The sequence below is a fragment of the Emys orbicularis genome, chromosome 17, assembly GCF_028017835.1.
Source record: "Emys orbicularis isolate rEmyOrb1 chromosome 17, rEmyOrb1.hap1, whole genome shotgun sequence".
In the NCBI taxonomy this organism is placed as follows: Eukaryota; Metazoa; Chordata; order Testudines; family Emydidae; genus Emys; species Emys orbicularis.
In genome coordinates, this window is record NC_088699.1 from 10,014,774 (window position 1) to 10,034,144 (window position 19,371).

Sequence of the window (19,371 nt, forward strand, 5' to 3'; positions counted from 1 at the left end):
CCTGATAAAATCTACATGCTAGCAAGAATAAGAACAAGGCTACATATTTTTCACTATTAGGGGGAAATACATCAGGCGTGCTTAATTAGTTATCTGGCACGTGTCCTGCAGTCTGTCTGAGGAGCTGGACTGTTGATTCTGCGCTCAGGTCTCAGGTCAGTTTCGAACCTACTGTGCAAACAGAATTTCTTCCCTCTGCAGGTGCTTTGCTACCTGGTGGTATGCCAAAGAATGGGGAAGAGATGAGCTGACCTGGGGGAAAGGACAAGATGAACCACACCCTGGTGCTGACTTGCTGTGAATTTACCCTGCAGCGCTTTTCAGAAATGCAGTTGTCTGGCCTTGGATGATACTAGTTGGTGAAACCTGTATATCCACAGCAAGCCCCTACAGCCAGTGTTTGTTAATTAGGAGTGGCCCATGTGGAAATATGGCTTGTATTATTCTAGCTGTTTTCCTGTGCCGTCTGAGATGCATCTTACAATAAGGCCATTTCCTTGAATCTGACTGGACTGTTGTGTTATCTAGTAGTAGAAATGGGAGCTGTATTGTGGGTTCTGCCTCAGCCAGAGACCTATCCTATGTGACGTTTAAAAATAAAAAAATAAAAAAAAAATTTTAAGGGGTGAAACTCCACTTGGGAGTGGAAACTCAACTGCAATCTAAATTCTGGAGGGATTGCTTTCAGTCCAGAATATGATATCCCCGGCTACTCCATGTACAGTAATAACATACAAAAATGTGAGGCTCGGGTCTGGTCTCTCTGTGTGTGTGTGTGTGTGTGTGTGTGTGTGTGTGTGTGCTTTTATAAATCTTCAAAAGTACCTTTGAAGATTTATAAAGCAGAACAAATACAATCCAGTGAAGAGACAGTCAGACAAACTGCAGCATATCATGACGGCACAGGGAAAAAATATTCCAACGAGTAACCAATTAAAAATTGAAACTGAGACACTAGTGCGCAAATATTTGTAAAATTGAGTGTTTTGACAGCTCATTTCTGACTTCTCTGACTGTGACTCAGGGATAAATAGGACAGCTCCCTTTATAAAGGCTCTCTTGGTCCGAGGGGTGCGTGGGAGAGTGCATACAGTCATCCCTTAAGTTAATCAGCCTACTGCACTCGGCCACCGCTTCATGACTGTCTCTTTTCTGCATTGAGCCAAGGCTGAAGTCAGGAACAGAGCTGTGTGCATGAGTGACCTGGAGAACTTTCTGTTTAGCGCTGTATGTGGTGGCTGACTTGGCTGATTTTCCCTTGACTCAGCTTGGCCATTCTTTGGCATTAATTTTCTAATTTCTAACTTCTAATTTTCTAAGTCTTTGGACTTCAGAAGTCTCCTGTGGCTTGACAAACTGCGGGCTCTCTCTGACTGCTGCATGTGGGCAGCTTGTGGCTGGAAGACTGACTGGTAAGGCACGGCTTTCTCTGTCCAGTGGAACAGCATTCATGAATCCTGTATTGCTTTGGTGTATTGCAGTTCCAGGGATTGCTTTGTGACAGTCACTTTAAAACAGAATGATCTGGCTTTCGGGGAGGGGGGGGGGCATTTGAGGGGCAAGGAATAAGAGGGAGAAATGCCCAATGCTGAAGAAGGGTCCAAACCACAGGGGCTGCAACAGACTTCCTCTGCTGTCACCATGCTGGCCTATGGGCTGGTTGCTTCTGTGCACACCTGAATAGGGAACTGGCATCAGTGGATTTATGCAGTCATGGATCCTGTAACTTCCTCTTTCACGCTGTGTGCTGTCCTAGCTCACCTTAGCTCAGACGCCCTCTGCAAAGCACTCTGGATACAGAGGTGTCGTGTCCGTCCCCCCCGTCGTCCCCCCCCCGTAAGGCCAGTCTACCAGTGGCACTGCTGTAAATGGTGCAGAGGACAGGCTGTTGTAGGAAGGGAATGCACCAATGTGCTGCCCACCCACCCAAAGCAGAGGTTTGTTGGCCTGACTATTGGAACGTTACACTGGACATTTGAAGTGTTCAGATGTTCCTAGAAAATGTAATACCATTAAAAAAAAAAAAACCAACACCTTTTTTAGCTGAGTCCTGTTTATCTGTTTCAGTCCAAAGCAGTGAAAGCCCACCATGCCTGAGCTAAACAGAATTCATCTCCCTTTTAAAAACCACGGGGCAGGGGAATTCTGGTCCTACTTAAGTCAATGGTAAAACTCTCATTGACTTCAGTACGGCCAGGGTTTCGTCCCATAATGGGATCAGTTGATGTCTGGCTTGCGCTTCTTGCCAGGAGCATGCCCATTTAAACATTTGCCGGTGTTTTCCTGCTGAGTAGTGGGTGTCTGTCCCAGAAATACATAACTGTTGGGTCATTTGTATCAGGACCATTGTTGTTTAGATGTTAGGGTAGAGAGTACAACTGAGAGGGGGGCTCCATTGTGCAGCCACTGTACAAACGCACAGGCCTTTGCCAACCAGAAGCTTACAATCAAATGACCTGATCCTGGGAAGAGACCTACACAAGCAGACCCCTGTGTCCACATGGCACCCCACTGACTTACACACAGCACCATGTGTACACGGGGTCCACTCCATGTTGTTCATTTTTGCAGGATCAGGGCAAGACAAAGGGTGGGAGAAAGGCATTATCATCCCTGTCTTACAGAATGGGGCTTGAGGCAGAGAGCAGGGTTTCAAAAGCCATTTTCAGTGGGTCTAGCACTCCAAAGTCACGTTCAGCGGTCATGACCTTCCTTGCAAAGGTTCCGAGTGCTCCGTTAGCTCCAGTTGGAGTTCTGGGTGCTTGTCGGCTCTTCTGAAAATCAGGCCCCATGTGCCTGATGTCATCTTGCAAAATTGTGGTGGTTTGGTTTTTTTTTATTTTTTAGGATACTGCAGCTCCCATTTGCACAACATGCTATCCGGGGAGTAGCATATCTGACACTGCTATCTCTGGGGTCACCGCATGCCAGCGTCTGGATCTCTCACTCTCAGTTGCATCAAACTGCAACCAGAAATTTAAAAAAACAAACCAAAAAAAAACCTTGAAAATTTCACAGGGCTGCTACTTTCTGACCTGAGAAGTAAGTGTGTGTGTGTGTGTGTGTGTGTGTGTGTGTGTGTGTGGCAGTGAAACCCCGCATTTACACCAGATAGCTGTGCATAGTCAGATTACTGGTAAAATAAACCAGCAGCTAGTTTACAGGAAAGCATAATCCAGGAATGCAGGTCTGCTGTGCGTTGCCAATGGCTGCTTACTATTTTAATACAGCTTTATTCTTTAGATGGCTCTGTTGCTAGAATGCTGCCAGCTTAGATGAAATCTTTCATGTATTGTTTCAGATGATCCTTGTGCTAGGAGCCGTACACATACAATTAAAGTCCTTGTCCTAAAGAGTTTATAGTCTAAATAGATGAGACAAGCCCAAAGTGGGGAATGGGCGCAAAGCAACTTGCATAAAGTCGCTCAGAAGCTGACCTGGGATTAGAACCCACCTCTTCTCCATTTTAGCGCAGCATTCTAGCCACTGGACTGTGCGATCACTGTCTAATCTAATGATTGCAGCCCAAGTTATTGTTCTGCCTGCTAATGATTCTCCCATCTCCTGATACTTGTCTTGAGTGCGCCCACCTTCTAGTGACCCACTCCCCGGTTATTCGCTAGTATGACGAACGGTTCAGTTTGGAAGCTACAGCTGTGCAGGTCCAGATAAAGATCCCAGTATTGAGTGACTGCCACCTTTGCTTTGCCATTGCGACTATTGCTGAAATATCAAGCTGAGTTTTTTATGGCCAGGGATCGCAGCCCCATCCCGAGTATGACTTACCGGGCTCTTCCTAGCCCAGTGTTGCATGCTTTGGCCACGTACATATGCAAAAATCCACAGTTGTTGTCTTTCAGAGAACTGTTCCCAAAACACAGGCTTTCTAGCCACCTACCGAAGGGGCAGTAATGGGCAATATAATAAGTGCAGTACAGCAAGTCGCATTCCAGTAGTGAGAGGCTTTCTAGTGTGCTGCCACCCAGTGTGTGCACAATAACTGCACATTGTGCGTTCTACTAAACTAATCCAGGGCTTTGAGCCCAGAGGCCTTGTGGATGGAGCCCCCTCTACTTTATCACCTGTTGATGTTCCACTTCACCCATTCCTCTGAGAGGCAGTGTTGCCTAGTGGATAGCGCACTGGACAGGGAGTCTGGAGACCTGGGTTCTATTCCTAGCTCTGCCACTGGCCTGTTGCATGACATGGGGATAAGTCACTGCCTCAGTTTCCCCATCTGGAAAATGGGGATAATGATACTGAGCTCCTTTGTAAACCGCTTTGAGTTTGGTTGATGGAAAGTGTTCTATAAGAGCTAGGTATTACTGCTTACCTGCCTGTTTTTAGATCATGAGCGCCTCAGACTTCTTGAATGTGTGGAAAGTTCCTCATGCATAACAGGCGCTACTGTAAATACTGGTAACTCAGTCACCTGTGTCACCAAAGAGACCCCAAAGTAGCATTAGGATATCCATGCCTTCTTCAGGACAGTCAATGGGAGGCAATATCATTCTAAACCAGTGGACAGGTCAGAGGTATACACCAGCCTTTCAGCGAAGATGACGCATAGTGTTGGTTTGCCCTTAACTGTTTGATACACCCTCTCTTTGGGGATGGATTAGATCAGTGGTTTTCAATCTTTTTTCATTTGCGGACCCCTAAAAAAACTTCAAATGGAAGGGCGGACCCCTTTGGAAATCTTAGACGTAGGCCACCTGGGGGGTCTGTGGGACCACAGGTTGAAAACCACTGGATTAGATGATCTAATAAATCTTTTCTCCTCTGTAGCTATGATTTTTATGCATGCATTACATCATGCAGACATGTAGTCAGAAAATATTTCCTGTGGAAACTTGAGAAGAGACATTAAAGAGGACAAGAAATGCATGTTTGTTTTTCCTTTTAATTATAAATCTGATCTTCCCTCAAATGCTAAAATTCTTGTGCTTTACTGTAGACCTGTTTTGGTTAATAAAATTCAGATAGACTAAATTGCTTTGAGGTGTTTGTTTTTGTTTAGAAGTCTTTGAAGCTTATGTCTGCCCTCTAGGTATGTGTGACATAGAAACAATGACAAATTTCTTTTGAGTTTTGTTTTATGTTCGGAAAAACATAAGGCACAAATAATAATATTCCTTTTGTGTGTTCTCAACTCTTGTAGCAAAATTGAGATTGTCAGGCACTGGAAGCATTGGTGTTTTGAGTCCAACTTAATTTTTATTCTTTAAATAATTATTTACCTTGAAGTAGAGGCCAGAGATCCCAACCAGAGCATGTCCCTGTTATTCTGGGTGCTGTACAGAGTTCTAGGAAGACACTTCCTGCCCTGAAGAGCTCAGTCTAAATGTGGACCAGATGCTGTAAGTGGGTGTAACCACCACACAGAAGGAATGGATGAGGGTAACCACAACAGGAACACGCAGTCCTTGGGAAGTGTAGACCAGCTGTGTGCACAGTTTTCAGACAGAAGGCAATGGATCACTCCCTATTATGTATGTGGTATATTTTGGGTGAAGTTAAGCACTATAGGCAACTGTCTTTTCGTGATGGTTTAAAGAAGGTTTGTACAGGAATGGAAACCTCCTGCCACCCTCCTGTCTAGTGAAACCACAGGAGGAACCAAGTTGTTGCTGTGCTGTTTAGTGTAAGGGACTAGCACTGTTGGCTCGCAGAAGTGCCTGGTTAGTTGTTAGTGGTGGCTTATTTATTTGCAATCCAGTAGCGCCTACAAGCCCCTGTCAGACCGGGACCTATTGCACTAGAACAAAAAAGTCAGAGCTTTCAACTGTAACCATTCGCTTTCTGGATCCCAACAGGTGAAATTGGTCCGGTACATCAACAGACAGCGGCAGTGTAAGCTGAGCGTGCCCTTGAATGACCGGACAGTGGAGCTCAACAGCTACCCAAGATTCAATGACTGGTTAGACCTCGTCAATGTAAAGAAAGAAGTTGTACAGGTAAGGGACAAATCTGTCGGTACAGAGCATGCCTACCTCTTCAGTACTGGATTTCCTGACTGCCTGCTGGTGTAATTCAGACTCCTGAAGTTATTTAAAGCAAGGGGTTTTTTGCAAATGATTTGCGTGCACCTTTATATAATTATTTGGCTCCGACAACAATACTACTTTGTCTGGGTTGGAGCTGCAGAACTCCGCTTTGAAGTGTGCTTGATCTGAAAATATAAATATATACCAGTCCAGATAATAACTGTCTCTTTAAGAAGCACCGGAACGTCTGTATCACATGTTGGCAAGTGTACCCGGTCTCTTCCTGGTTCAGATCTGAATGAGAGGAGATCAAACAGGTTTTGCAACATGTTGTTTCCAGCTCCCTGGGCGACAGCAGCGGCAGCTCCGGTAAAAGGCCCGGTGGGTCTGCGCTTCTCAAGTCCCTTCTCCCTCAACTGCTGATAAGAAGATTCTTCTCTCCTGCCTGAAGTCCCTCTTTCCCCATCATCCCTATCCAGAGGAGCGGGGAAAATTCACCCCCCAGCTACAAAATGGAGGTAGAGCTCCAGTTGATTTGCTTACTATGGATCGGGTACCTTAATATCTTGCTACGTTTATGGACCAGACTCACCCTTCTCCCACCTACTCCTCTGCTGGACCAGGGACTGCCCGTAACCTATTCACCTGGTATAGTTCAGAAACACCAGCCTCCAAACAAGCCAGATGTCCACCTGCACCTCACACTGCTGGCTGCAGTGGGCTGGAGACCCCTCTGTACCTGATACAGGCTGGGAAGGTGACTTCAGGTTATAATCTTGTATACTGAAAGATCGTCATGTTGCAATTAAAATACCTGCCAGGGCAGACTCGAGCTTGTGGGGATCTCCCCTGTAAATGCAGAGAAGAACGGGATTCAAGGGTGGAGTTAAGTTGGCAGTTGGATCCTAGAACTTCCTCACTCTTGTCTGGTTGATATTTAACTGGGATATTTCCCCTCGTTTATGTACAGATTCTGCTCTCAGCATGAGCTCTGTAAATTGGCAGCTGCTTTACTGAGCTCCGTGGGTCCAATACTCTGGTGTAAATTTGCCTGCCTTTGGAGTTGTGCCATGGGGCTACGCCAATTTATACCAGCAGAGAATTTGGCCCAGTGGATCTAGATTTCCACTGAGGTAAGAGAGAGCAGAGACTCCCATTAATCTAGCCTTGATTGTGGCACACCCGAAGGATTCCTGCCTTAGTGGGTTCAGTGAGTAAAGTCTCTGGGTCAAACTGAAATTGAGAGGCATTGCACCTGCATGGCAGAGGAGAGCCAGACTCCCTGGGTCGGACTTCTCAGAGGTGCTGAGCACCCACAGCTGTAGTTGAAGTCAGTAGGCGCTATAGGTGCTCAGCACCTGAAAACCAGGCCTGAGGGGTGTGACCCCAGAAGAGTGTGGACCTTTTCTAATGTAATTCTCTCTCTCTCTCTCTCTCTGCTTGAGAAACCCATGACAGCCTGGCAGCCCCCCGAAGTGGGCAGCGAGCCAGTTATGACTGTGAGCCTCCCATCCTAGCGCTGGCTCTGTCTGTTAATGGCAAGAGCGTACATGCTTATTCGTATCCACTGGAGTATGGGGAGATTTGACTGCAGGAAACTGACAAGTTCGTCACTTGGGGCTGGGCTCTGCTGATCTCTCACCGGTCAATGAGCACTTGCTCAGACAGGGTCCGTTCCTGGGAGCGTTCAGCAACGTACACGCCGCCCAGCACCAAGTGAACAGCTTGATGTCTATTCCCAATGATTGCAAATCTGATAATCCAATGAATATGGATAAGCAGTGAATGCTCTTCCTGGTTTTGGCAGCTCCGGGCAAATCCCGAGGTCCTAGTTCAGCTTTCACATAATCCTTTCTCCAGCAAAAGATTTCCTTGACTCCAATGGGAATAAAGAGAGTGAAAACGGGGGGGGGGGGGTGTTTGTTTGTGGAGTTACTCCAGATTCACATTGCTATTAAAAGGGCAGAATCTGGCCCAGTGGTTTGACTTCAGGATTGGGCCTTGCTGTTTTATGTAGAACGTAGGTGGTTTATCAATAGTTCATCGATTTGGGCATTACTGCCCTAGATGCAGCAGCTGCACCGGTGAAGTCTGTTCCTGGGACGGAGCTGCCAGGTTGGTTGGTTGTTGGTTTCTGTGGTAACTGGAACTTGCACAGAAATTCTTTTTGTCTAAGGAACTCATTGAAAACCCCTTTTACAGTGTCTGCAGAAGGGAGGGGGAAGTACCTTCCACACCCCATCCTGGGCATTTCAAGGCCTCTGCATGGTTGCTAAGATGGTGAGCAAATATGTGTCTGCTCCACGCCCAGAAGAGCAAACTTTCTCACTGCTTAACGCTGTTCTTCACAGCCCCTTTGCTGTCTCCAATCGTCTTGGAAAGAGACAAGCCAGGTTCTTCTTGCTCCCACCGTCAGAAATACCAGTGTGGTGCGCAGCGTTTATTTAAATTGCTTTTTGATCCCAATTCTCCTTTTTCCTTGGTTCTGATCCCGTTTCATTGCCAAGGGTTATTTGTTTCCTCATGCTGCGGCAGTTGGTTTGGGTAGCATTGAGATGAGCGGTGCAGGAAATGCACAGCGGAGTCTATCCAGTTTGACTTTTGCGTGGGCTTGTGGGAATGAATTGGGAGCTGCAGGTTGGGGGGGGGGGGGGGGGGGAGGAAGGAAAGACCTGGACTGTTAAACCAGAGAGAGGATTGTACAAATCCCAGTTGGCTTTTCGCAATTGGTGGTGGTTTTTCGTCCTCCTTTTCTCTCTGCTTGGACAATAGCAGTTAATGAAATCCGTTTAGCTTTAGTGGATAAGCTGGTGGGGCTTTAATGCCTGGGATGTAAACTATGCAGGGGGCTGCTCGTCTGTTCTGTGACGAGTTGGCTACTAGAAATTGTACACAAATCATGGGACTGTTTCTGTTGGGCTCTGGTTTCCTAAGAGCTTGTTTTTATAGAACCTGAAATGTATCCACATTGGAGCAGAGTGCTTTGAAAACAGATGGTCAGAAGAAGGGTGCTATGCAGGGCTCCGTGTTGTTGTATATGTAGCATCTTTAGGGATGTTTTCCTGTAGCGTTCTATAAAACGCAGTGCCTGTGATTTGCTGGGGAAGAGTGGCGGAGGGAGTCCTCAGGCAGCATAGCCTAATGGATAGGGTGCTGCACGGGGAGTCAGGAGATATGGATTCTGTGACCTGTGGTGAACCGCTTCCCTGTCTTGTGCCTCAGTTTCCCCTTCTGTAAAATGGGGATAATGGGACTGGATTTCCTTTTTGTAACAGGCTTTGAGAATCATTGATGAAAAGTACCTGGGTGAAACTTTCAAAAGTGCCTACGTGACTTTGGCTGCGAAGTGCCTAAATCTCCCTTTCTAAAGGGCTTTAGGCACTCAAGTCAATTAGCTGCTTTAACATTTTTTACCCAGAATCCCACTGATGCTTTTGAAAAATGGACCCTCTGGGCCATAGCTTAGTGGCTCCAGCAGCGATCGGGGCCCCATTGTATCGGGCACTGTATAAGCACACGGCAAGAGAGTCTCTGCCCTGAAGAGCGTATGAACGAAATAGAGAAGACCGACCAAAGCGTGGGAAGGAAAACAGACGCCCAAAGAGGTGAAGTAACTTGCTCCAGGGCACCCCGTAGATGGGCAGAGTGACAACCCGGGGCTTCTTGGCTGCAGGCCTGGTGCTGTACCCATTGGACCATGCTGTCTCTCCCGAGCAAATAAAGGGCTTGTGCTCCATGTTACATGATGTGAACGGTCAGATGCGCTTTTCATTTCTAATGCTGCCAGATATCCTGCTGACTGTGCTAATCTGGGATGTAGCACTTGGAAAACCCGCATTCTTAGAAGGCGTTCTCAGCTTTGGAGGATGCTAGTCCACCCCCCGCACTCTGAGCGGCCTTCTCCAAAAATAAAGCTGCTGTGCAGTGAAGCACAAACTCCCGGGCGCTCCTGTCAGAAATAGAGCCCCGGTTCCAATTTAAAATATTTGCTGACTCCTCCAGTCCAGCGCAAAGCCTATTTTTTGCTCACTGACACTGCTCCAGCCATCGAGAGCTTTCAAGCTGCACAGTGTTAGAATGGCTGGCTGGCTTTTTTTTTTTTTTTTTTTTTCCTTTCCCTTTGAACGCCTGTATTTAAAACCAAAATAATGTCCGCCTGTCAGATCCTTTAGCTCTGGGAGAGATTACAGTAATAACAATGCACTGTTTATGGCGTTGGGCAATCGCTAAAACTCCCGTGAACATGGATAACAGTGAGCCAGTAATGCTGCGGAGAGTGAGAGGACTGTTTGGTGCCGGGCTAGCAGACACTGAGGTAGGTGGAGAATAGAAGCCTCCAATTTTCACTCCACAATGCACATTTTGTGAGGGGTAAGTCACTCGGTTGACAGCAAATTTGAAGACCGTTGCTGTGGTGATTCTCCCCCCCCCCCCCCCCCCGCTACCATGTAAATGGAGTAAGTTGGATAGTTTGAGGCAGCTCTGCTTGCTATTCTGTGTCTGTCCTCCTTTGTTTTTTGTTTTTTTGTTTTTTGGATCATTTTATGGCAAAAGGCTGAGGAGATTTCTGGTGGCTAAGTGCTCCAGGGAGGGGCTAGCTATCGCCAAGCGCATGTGTGGGGAGCGCCGTGTTTTCCCAAGCGTGGAAGATACGTACTGTGACAATGAGATTGGACAAAGCGCTAGGAAAATACAAGGCATAATCCTGTCTGGACTGCGAATTGGCACGGATAGGCCAATGCAGGAGTTCTCAACTGGCAGTTGTGATTTCCAGGAGGGTAGGACCAGGTGTCCGGGGGTGTGTGTGTGTGTGTGTGATTGCCCCGCCTTTTGCATAGCGTTAAAGGGGGGGTGTAAATCTCTGCAAAATGGGAGGAGGTTCTGGGATAGAAAGGCTGAGAATCACTGATCTAATAGGTCTTTTCCAGCTTGAACATCCATGGTTTAGTGTTTTCATTTAAAAGAAAATGAGTTTTTTTTGTTTGTTTATTTTTCTTCTCTAAAACGGGCCCCGCCGTTGGCTTGTTTTCTTTGATGTAAGAAAAATCCCCCAGGATGCTTAACTATGTGGCTCGCTCCCTGCACCTTTTTGTCACAGACTTAAAGGTAATTGAAGAAGATGGCAGCCTCATTATCCTCTTGCCAGACATGTCTGAACTGGCTGTGCTCTGCCCTCGCAGGGGTTCTAGTCAATCAAGCCTGGGAGTCTGTTTTTAGTGTTGATAACTGGCAGCCTATTGTAGACAGGGAGTGGTGAGATCGCATTAAACCAGCAGTCCCCAAACTTTTCAGAGTCATGCCCCCCCTTGCCCCTGTCTGCCCCCCCCCGAGCTGGGGCCAGGAGTGGGGCTGCAGCTGGGGGGAGAGAAACGCGGACAGGGATAAGGGGGCCTGAGGCTGGTCCTGCAGCTGGGGGTGGGTCTGGGGCCAGGAGCGGGGGTTGGGAACAGAATCGGGGCTGAGGCTGGGGGCCGGCAGCCAGGCCCACGGCCAGGTGCAGAGCTGTGCGAAGGCTGGGGACAGGGTCAGGAGCTGGGGCCGGAGCAGAGCTAGCGGCAGGGGGCTGGCCTGGGCCCGCTCCCTCCCCGAACATTCCTCTGTGCCCCACAATGTGGGGACCTCTGCATTAAACAAACACGTCTCCCACTGCAGGGCTTTTAGGAGGATCAGTGGTATGAATGGCAGGTCTGGTTTGTAACGATTCTGCTTTGGGAATGTCTAGCAATACCACGGCGTTCTTTTCAATCAGTGTTGTGTTTACTTGTGAAACCTAGTTTGTTGCCCATTAAATCTTTTTCTGATCAAGGTAGGGGGGCATGGAATTCGATGGGAGCAGTGTGGTTCCTTTTTTAAACCCTCAACAGGAATCAGGCAAAGCAGAGCGAGCAGGCTGGCAGGGAAAGAGCCTTGCTCCGTTGACTTCATGGTTGGACTAATCCGTGCATGTTGTTTCAGGTTCTTCTGGTTTCTTGCAGTTTCTGTGTAACCCCCGGGGGGCCTGGCCTGAGGGACATTTCTGGTATCTGAACAGGCTGAGTTGTTAATTTTATCATATGGCGGATGGCTACACATTGCACTCTGTAGGAAGAACAAGTGCACTGAGCAAAGGGTTTGCCTCCATCTCCCTCTGCAGCATTCCCTTCCCTGGAGCGTCCGTCAGGCTGCAGGGAGTGGAGTGGTTCAGACCGATTGTGACCAGTTTGTAATGGACTGTCCTGCCCAGCTGTCTGGGGAGAGAGTTGTAGCTTTTTGTGCAGTGTATTTTTAGCTTGGGAATGGAAAAGCAGTACCTGGAGCTCTGTTTCCCCATAAAGACCTTTCATTTGAATGGCGTACTCCTCTTCAGCCTCCAACTTCAAGGCCATGTTACAGTGGCCATCCTACCCATCAGGGAGACCTGGATGGGACTCGTTTGAGAGCCCCCAACTCTGTAGCCTCAGGGGGTTGCTGTGAGGAACATGAGGGAACTACTGCCCCCTCTCCCGGACTCCGTAGCACACGGTTTCTCCACAGGTCAGGACCACTCTGCCATTTGGCGGGAGCATCCCCACTAGGTCACCACGCAGTCCTTGGAAGAACAGACCCTAGCAGCATGGACTTCTCCACCCAGCTCCATTCTATTCAGCATTAGCTTTGCAGTGGGGAAGACGAAGCGGCTCCTCTATTTACAACACAAAGTTTGCAGTAGGGGGTTAAACTCAGTCCAGCGCCAAGCACCAGCACATGGCCCAAGTGCCACTTACAGCATCAAGGCATTGGGCAAATTTTAACCCTAAATGAGGCTTCTTCATAAGCACTATACCTGGCTGATGTTCCCAACAGGCTGTAGCCAGTCAGCAGGCGAGACCTCCCTTGGGACGTCACTATCTCTCTTCTCCAAAAGGTTGTGACTAGAGGTATGAGACCAAGGACTTAGCTTCATCTCTCCACTCAGCAATCCCATGCTTTTCCAAACAGAGGGCTGCGGATTGATCCCATCTGCATCCTGTGCGACGGCAGGGCATCACCATGATCAAAGAGAGACTTGCCCAGTCTTGACTATGACCGCACAAGGCATCTGGAGATTTCTTAGCAGGATGCCATATACATATAATGTGGTAACAACAAGCTTCCCACAGGTTCCTTGTCTGTGACTCCTCCCCATGTACAATAGGAGGCCATATCCACTATTCAGTTCGCAATTTGGGCAAGGGCTTTCCACCTCTGTGCACCAAGAATGTCTGTGTCTGTATGAGAGATTTAGTAGCTGGAGGGGAGAGTTTGCACCAGACCAAAACCTGGGCAGATCCAGTTTAGAGTGATCTATGAACATCACTTGAGGCTTCCTAGAATGGCCATTAGAATATTGTTTGTTGTTTGAACTGACCAGAGAGCTAATACTCTATTGCCTTTCTCTTTGGGCACTGGAGCAGCCAAGGCAGAATAAAAGCTAATTTCACCAAGACGATCTTCAGAGCACCCTCCCTCACATGCTTTTGCTTAGAGTCACCAGCAGGACTTTAAGCACCTTATGTAATGGGCTTTCTCCTATCTAGCATCTGCTTCTTTGCCTAGCCAGCTATCTTCCAGGAATGTATTGATTAAGAAGGGGCATTTGGGGCCTTGACAGATGTCCAGCTTTGTAAAGACAGCACCCATACGGGGGTGAGGAACAGGTCAGCTCACTTCAGTAGAGCTGGTAGAAGAAACTGTTTCCAGGTTGGGGTTGGAGACATGTTGCATGTGTCATAGAAAGGTAGGGGTGTGTGTGTGTACGTACACACACACACACACACGTGTGTATGTATATATATGTGTATATGTATAATTTGTGTGTGTGTGTGTGTCACACATTAATATATTATAGATTTATCTGCATTAGGGAATTTTTGCAAAAACTATCCCAACATTGCTAACATCTGTAGGGATCCATGACATTTTTTTTTCAACATGTAGTTGTGTAGAAAGGGTTTCTTGGTATCTGCTTAGTCTTCGTGTGAGTTTTGCTGAAGATTTTGCAGGTTTTTATAGGGAGGTAAATGCAATGGTATTTTGTGGAGGCAAAAAACCCCTAATGCATTGCTACTTTCCACTATCCTCCGTGTACAGGTGTTCCGGATACCAGAATACCAAGGGCTTGTACGCCATGGAGTTAATCTGGAATAGTCATTCTTCTTTAAAGCCACACCCCACTTTATCTGGGAATAACTTCATGTATAGACAAGCCCGAAAAACAAAGCTCTCCCTCAGGTGGAATTCACCTGTGGGCAGAAAACCAACACAATGTCCAGGCATAATATAAGCCCTCTCTGGAGGAGTGATGGACTGTGGTGATGCTGAAGGGCTTAGTGAATTTTACTCAGTGGCTGATTTGGAGGAAGTGTTGGCTGGCTTGTTCTGAGGATTGACACTTTTTTTTTTTTTTTTTTTTTTTTTGAGGGTTGCTTTCATTAGTGCTCATTTTCAAGCATGTACACGGTAGAGTTCACACTCGGTGTATGTCTGGAATGAAGGTGGGTTTTGTAGAAAAGTCCTCCTCATTGTTCTAAGAAGGGTTTATTTCCTGGTTTGCTTTTTTTGTTTTCAGATCTCTTCTGCTGAACCAAGGGTGGTAAGCCTTCACAGTTGCTAGCAGCCTGTCTTGCATATACCTTAATTACCTTAGTATCGGTGCACCCTACAACCCTAAATTTATTTATCCTCCTAATACCCTGGTGAGGTAGAGCAGTGCTGTTGTCCCCATTGTACAGATCGGGAACTGAGGCACAGAGAAACTAAGGCTTGCTCAAGGTCACACGGGAAGTGTGACGATACAAAATCACTCATGGTAATTAACTCCAATGGGATCTCACTAAACTGGGTGACAAAATGACAGATGAAACTCAATGTTGATAAATGCAAAGTAAAGCACATTTATATACAAAATAATGGGGTCTAAATTAGCTGTTGCCACTCAAGAAAGAGAACTTGAAGGAATTGTGGATAGTGCTCTGAAAACATCTGCTCAATGTGCAGCGGCAGTCAAAAAAGCGAACAATGTTAGGAACCATTAGGAAAAGGATAGATAATGGAACAGAAAGTATCATAATGCCACTGTTTAAATCCATGGTACGCCCACACCTTGAATACTGCATGCAGTTCTGGTCTCTTCCTCTCTTCTCCCCCCCCCCCCCCCCTCAAAAAAGATAAATGGAAAAGGTACACAGAAGGGCAATGAAAATGATTAGGGGAATGGAACAGCTTCCATTTGAGGGGAGATTAAAAAGACGGGGACTGTTCAGCTCAGACAAGTTCAGAGGATGGGGGCAGAGATGGTCAAGGACGCAACCCCATGCTCTGGGTGTCCCTAAACCTTCAACTACCAGAAGCTGGGACTGGATGACAGGGGATGGATCACTTGATAACTCCCCTGTTCTGTTCATTCCCTCTGAAGCATCTGGCACTGGCCACTATTGGAAGACAGAATCCTGGGCCAGATGGACCATTTGTTTTACCCAGTATGGCCATTCTTACAGCCTTAAATCTGTGGTAAAGCAGGGAATTGAATTTGGCTCTTCCAAGTCATAGGCTAGCACATCCCTCCTCTCTAAGGTATGGGAGCGCTCATGATTTGATTTGAAACAGAACCACACTCTTGGGTTTATAGCACATCATGTTGCTGTGGTCCCATATGCCAGCCAGCACATCGCCTGCCGCACAGCAGTTTGTTTGGTTTGGTTTTTGGGGGGAAGAGGGAGTATTTGGGCCGAGTCCTCTGGGGAAAATTTTCCTTGCAAGAAAAGGAATTCCTTTGTCCACACACAGAATATTTGGGGTGGTTTGCTCCAGCCTTAAACACAATGAAGCCTATGGGAGTCTTCCCCCCCCCCCCCCAGTGGGGGCAGGATCTGTTTAGGTTCCTATGCTGCACACCTTGTCTCAGTATCAAACCCAGGGTCTCCTCCGAAAGAACCATGCGCAGTAGGCTGTGGGCAAGAAGGGACTGTGTAAACGCTGCTTGGGTTTGAACCTGTGTCTCCAGGGAACCTAGAACAACTATTTCGATCATGTCTCCCCTTTTGCTAGTTGGCATTTCCCATCTATGGCTCACCCATTCGTCCATCCATACCCCACTGTTCCTATATAAATACCAAGCCAGTGGCATTTGGGCCCACCCTTGTCAACAGAAATGAAAAGAAAGCTATTAAACGCTATTGAAGTAGAGAGCAGAAAATTAGCACCTCAGTGCAATTGGTGTGTAGGGCCTTCTTTAAGGCTGTCTTATCTGGGTAGAGAGACCAACTGCAGTACACTCCTTCTTTGGCAACAGCCAGAGGGCTGGGCGAGCAGCTCTCTAGACTGCTTGCCTGTCTTAAGGGGATGGAAAAGCAAATGTGTCTAGCAGCTGCTACTTTCCTTAAACCACAGTCGCCCAGAGCCTGCTCCTAGGTTTGACTGTCTCTGCAGAGGCTGTAGCTGTACCTCCAAGACATTTCAGGGAAATGCCTTGCATGGTGGGGCTCTACGCTCAAGCCAGTGAACACCCTCGGAGTTGAAACAGCCCAGCTCCTCTCAGGATTGGACTGTGAGGTCTGTGTTTGAGCTGGGTTTATTTTCATTTTTAAAGCAGCACCGTCCAAAAACAGACCAAAACAAGGCAGGCGGAGTTAAATCCATTGCTGCTTTACCTCTCACTTAGTTGCTGTGGATCGGGAAGAACCCCATTGGAGTTCCATCGGTGTTAGCGAGATCGGGATCGGAACTGTCGCAATCCCCGCGTTGCGTACTCGTGAGCCAGACGTTGGTTTGCAAAGCATGTCGTGCAGAATCTGCTCGACTAGATTCGTCGCAGCTGCTCCCGCTCAGCCGTTAACAACTGAGCCTGTTTTTTAAAGTGCCAACTTGAACTAGTGACCCGCATGATTATCGCATTGGCCAGGGGGCTAGCGGAGATAAATCGTATCAGGCCAATCTTCCAGGGATCAGGTTGACCAGTTTTATATTAAGCCACCACATATGTACAGCACATGAGTGGCTGTTTAAAGAAAGCCTCTTATTTCTTCCCCCCCCCCCCCCTCCCCGAGGCTTAGTTTCTTTTGTCGCGTGTCCTGGGGACTGGCAGCAGGTTCTGGAAGCCTGTCTGAGCTTTCCCTACTCAAGGTCATTGGGATTGTTTTAATATAATCTCCTTTTCTGTGCTTATACTTCCCTACAACTTGCCATTCTATCCCTCTCTAAAATTAAATTCCTTGGGGCAGGAGAAGGGCGGCATCGGATGTCACTTATGGGTTTGGTGAGGCAGCTGCTTTCGCTCCCAAGTCCGTGGTGTCATGGCACACAGCTTCAGGTAGAAGCCCATCTTGTTGTGCCAGCTGCCGAATGCACCCTCAAGGCAACGTCCGCCCTGAAGACTTTCTCACTATTTGCTCCTTGGCCGTGCCTCCTAGTGCCATAGCCTCAGGGTGGAAGAGGAGGCTTTTAAAGTCTTCAGGAGCATGCCATCTGCTGGACAAAACACAGGGCTGATGACGGAGCCAGCTGCTGCTGCAGCCAGTGAGAATGTTAGTACAGCCAGTCCCAAGATCGTGAGATTTGCTTGGCAATCTCAGTTTTTAAAATCAATAAGATTTTGGAGGTTTTATCAGCCTTCCGGTTTCTGGGCCTTTAGGGTGCATGCACCTAGGTCACATTTTTAGGCTTTTTCTCTGCCGTCCTGAGGGCCAGAAAGGGAAGTGCATCGCTCTGGGAGCTGGGGCTCTAAGAACCACACCAGATGATATGAGACTTGAGATAAAATTCCACCCTGGAATTTGGCCAGCGCTTTCAAGGGGAGCAAGCTCCGCACCTGAATCTACGGGCACTCCCAGTTCTCCGTGCAGATGAAACGGGGTTTGGATGCGGTCGCCACTGGGAATGAGCTTTGGGCATTGTGGGGCAACAAACGCTGCTGCACAGGACCACGCCCACTCATCAAATGTTGGCAAGCGCCAGCCTTCCTCAGATGTGGTATCAGGAGCTCACGCTGGCTATCCTATGCAGGAATCTTGTGCAGAGGAGCAGTCGCCTGGCTGCTCTCCCTCTCCCTCTGCTCTGTTTGTAGTCTGTCAGGAACCCAGCCAGGATGCCATTCCAGATGCCTGCTCGTAGTAGGGATTGGGGCTTAGGCCTTGTCTCTGGTAGAAAGTTGTACTGCTTTTACTGGGCTGATACGGTTAAATCCACACAATCCCCTAGTGTGAATGCAGTTATGTCGGTAGGAAGGTGCTTTAGACTGGTATAGCTTATCCGGTATGAGAAGGGGAAATGTTATACTCGTACAGGACGCCTTTATGTGGGTATAACTGCATCCAAGGTAGGGCTTGGCCTAGTGCGTGGAGCACAAGACTAGGGCTCAGCAGATCTGACTCTGCCACTGGCCTGCTGGGTGGCCTTGGTCAAGTCATCTCTTCTCCCCCCACTGTTCTGTGCCTCAGTTTCCCCATATGTAAAAGGGGGTTCCTTTGTAAAGTGCTTTGAGATCTACTGAAGAAAAGCACTAGCTAAGAGCTAGGTATTAATTTATTTACCAGTTTAACTGTTTGTTTGGGTGATGCCATTTTAATTTTATTTTTATTTCTGCATTTATACCAGTACAAAAACTGTATCGACTAGGCCTATCTTTGCAAAGCAGTTTGTACATCCCCCCCCCCCCCCAGCAGGGACTGGAGCATTCGTAATAAATACTCCAATATCATTTCATCCTGCTCCCGTGGGGTGCGGATAGGGGGTTGGCAGTGTTGTCTGACCCAGCCATGATCCTGCTCAAAAGAGGGAGAAGAGCAAGCGACGAGTTGTGGGGTCTGGCCATTTCTGAGAGCAAAAGCCGCACAGGAGTGTCCTGTGAGCTAGCGAAGAAGTGGGTAGCATTTGTACAGTCTCCTTAAATCCTTGCCAACCTCCCTTAACGCTTTGCCAACTCTGCGGAGCCTTTGCTGAGTCCATGTTGTCATTTGGCGGTGATTGGCAGTGCTCCGACTGCATCAGGAGCTAGCCTGGACTGGCAGGGACTAGCTGACCAAACAGGTGTCTCCCACCTCTGACATCTGTGATTATAATTATTTTGTTTTTGTGGTTCATTTTGCTGGCTCTTAACTCGCCAGCTGAAGTGTAGGAAATAAACTCCCCATATCTGGCCTCCCCGTCGGCTCCCAAACGAGAGACACTCAAGTGGCTGCTGGTGCTGTGGCAGACTTGAACCAGTGCTGAGTACTGGTGGTTTCACAACAGAGCTTAAAAACCAGCGTCCAAGATTTAGCAGCCATGTAGTCTGGACACGGAGTTCTCTGCTGAGCCTTCAGTGCGTCCTCCCACAAGAGGAGGAAAATGTCTTTGGAGGCCGCTCAAACCGAGAGCGGGGGAAACGGAGGGATTGTGGAAAAGGCAGCAT

General features: G+C 47.8%; 1 protein-coding gene across 1 annotated transcript in view; it reads left to right on the forward strand.

The window, feature by feature from the left end:
- Positions 1-5,826: 5,826 nt before the first annotated feature.
- The window catches only part of KSR1 (kinase suppressor of ras 1), a 60,046-nt gene continuing 46,501 nt past the window's right edge, over positions 5,827-19,371 (forward strand). Inside the window, exon 1 of the mRNA XM_065418299.1 lies at positions 5,827-5,957. The gene's annotated coding sequence lies outside the window, so the exon portion shown is untranslated. The remainder of the gene's footprint in view (positions 5,958-19,371) is intronic.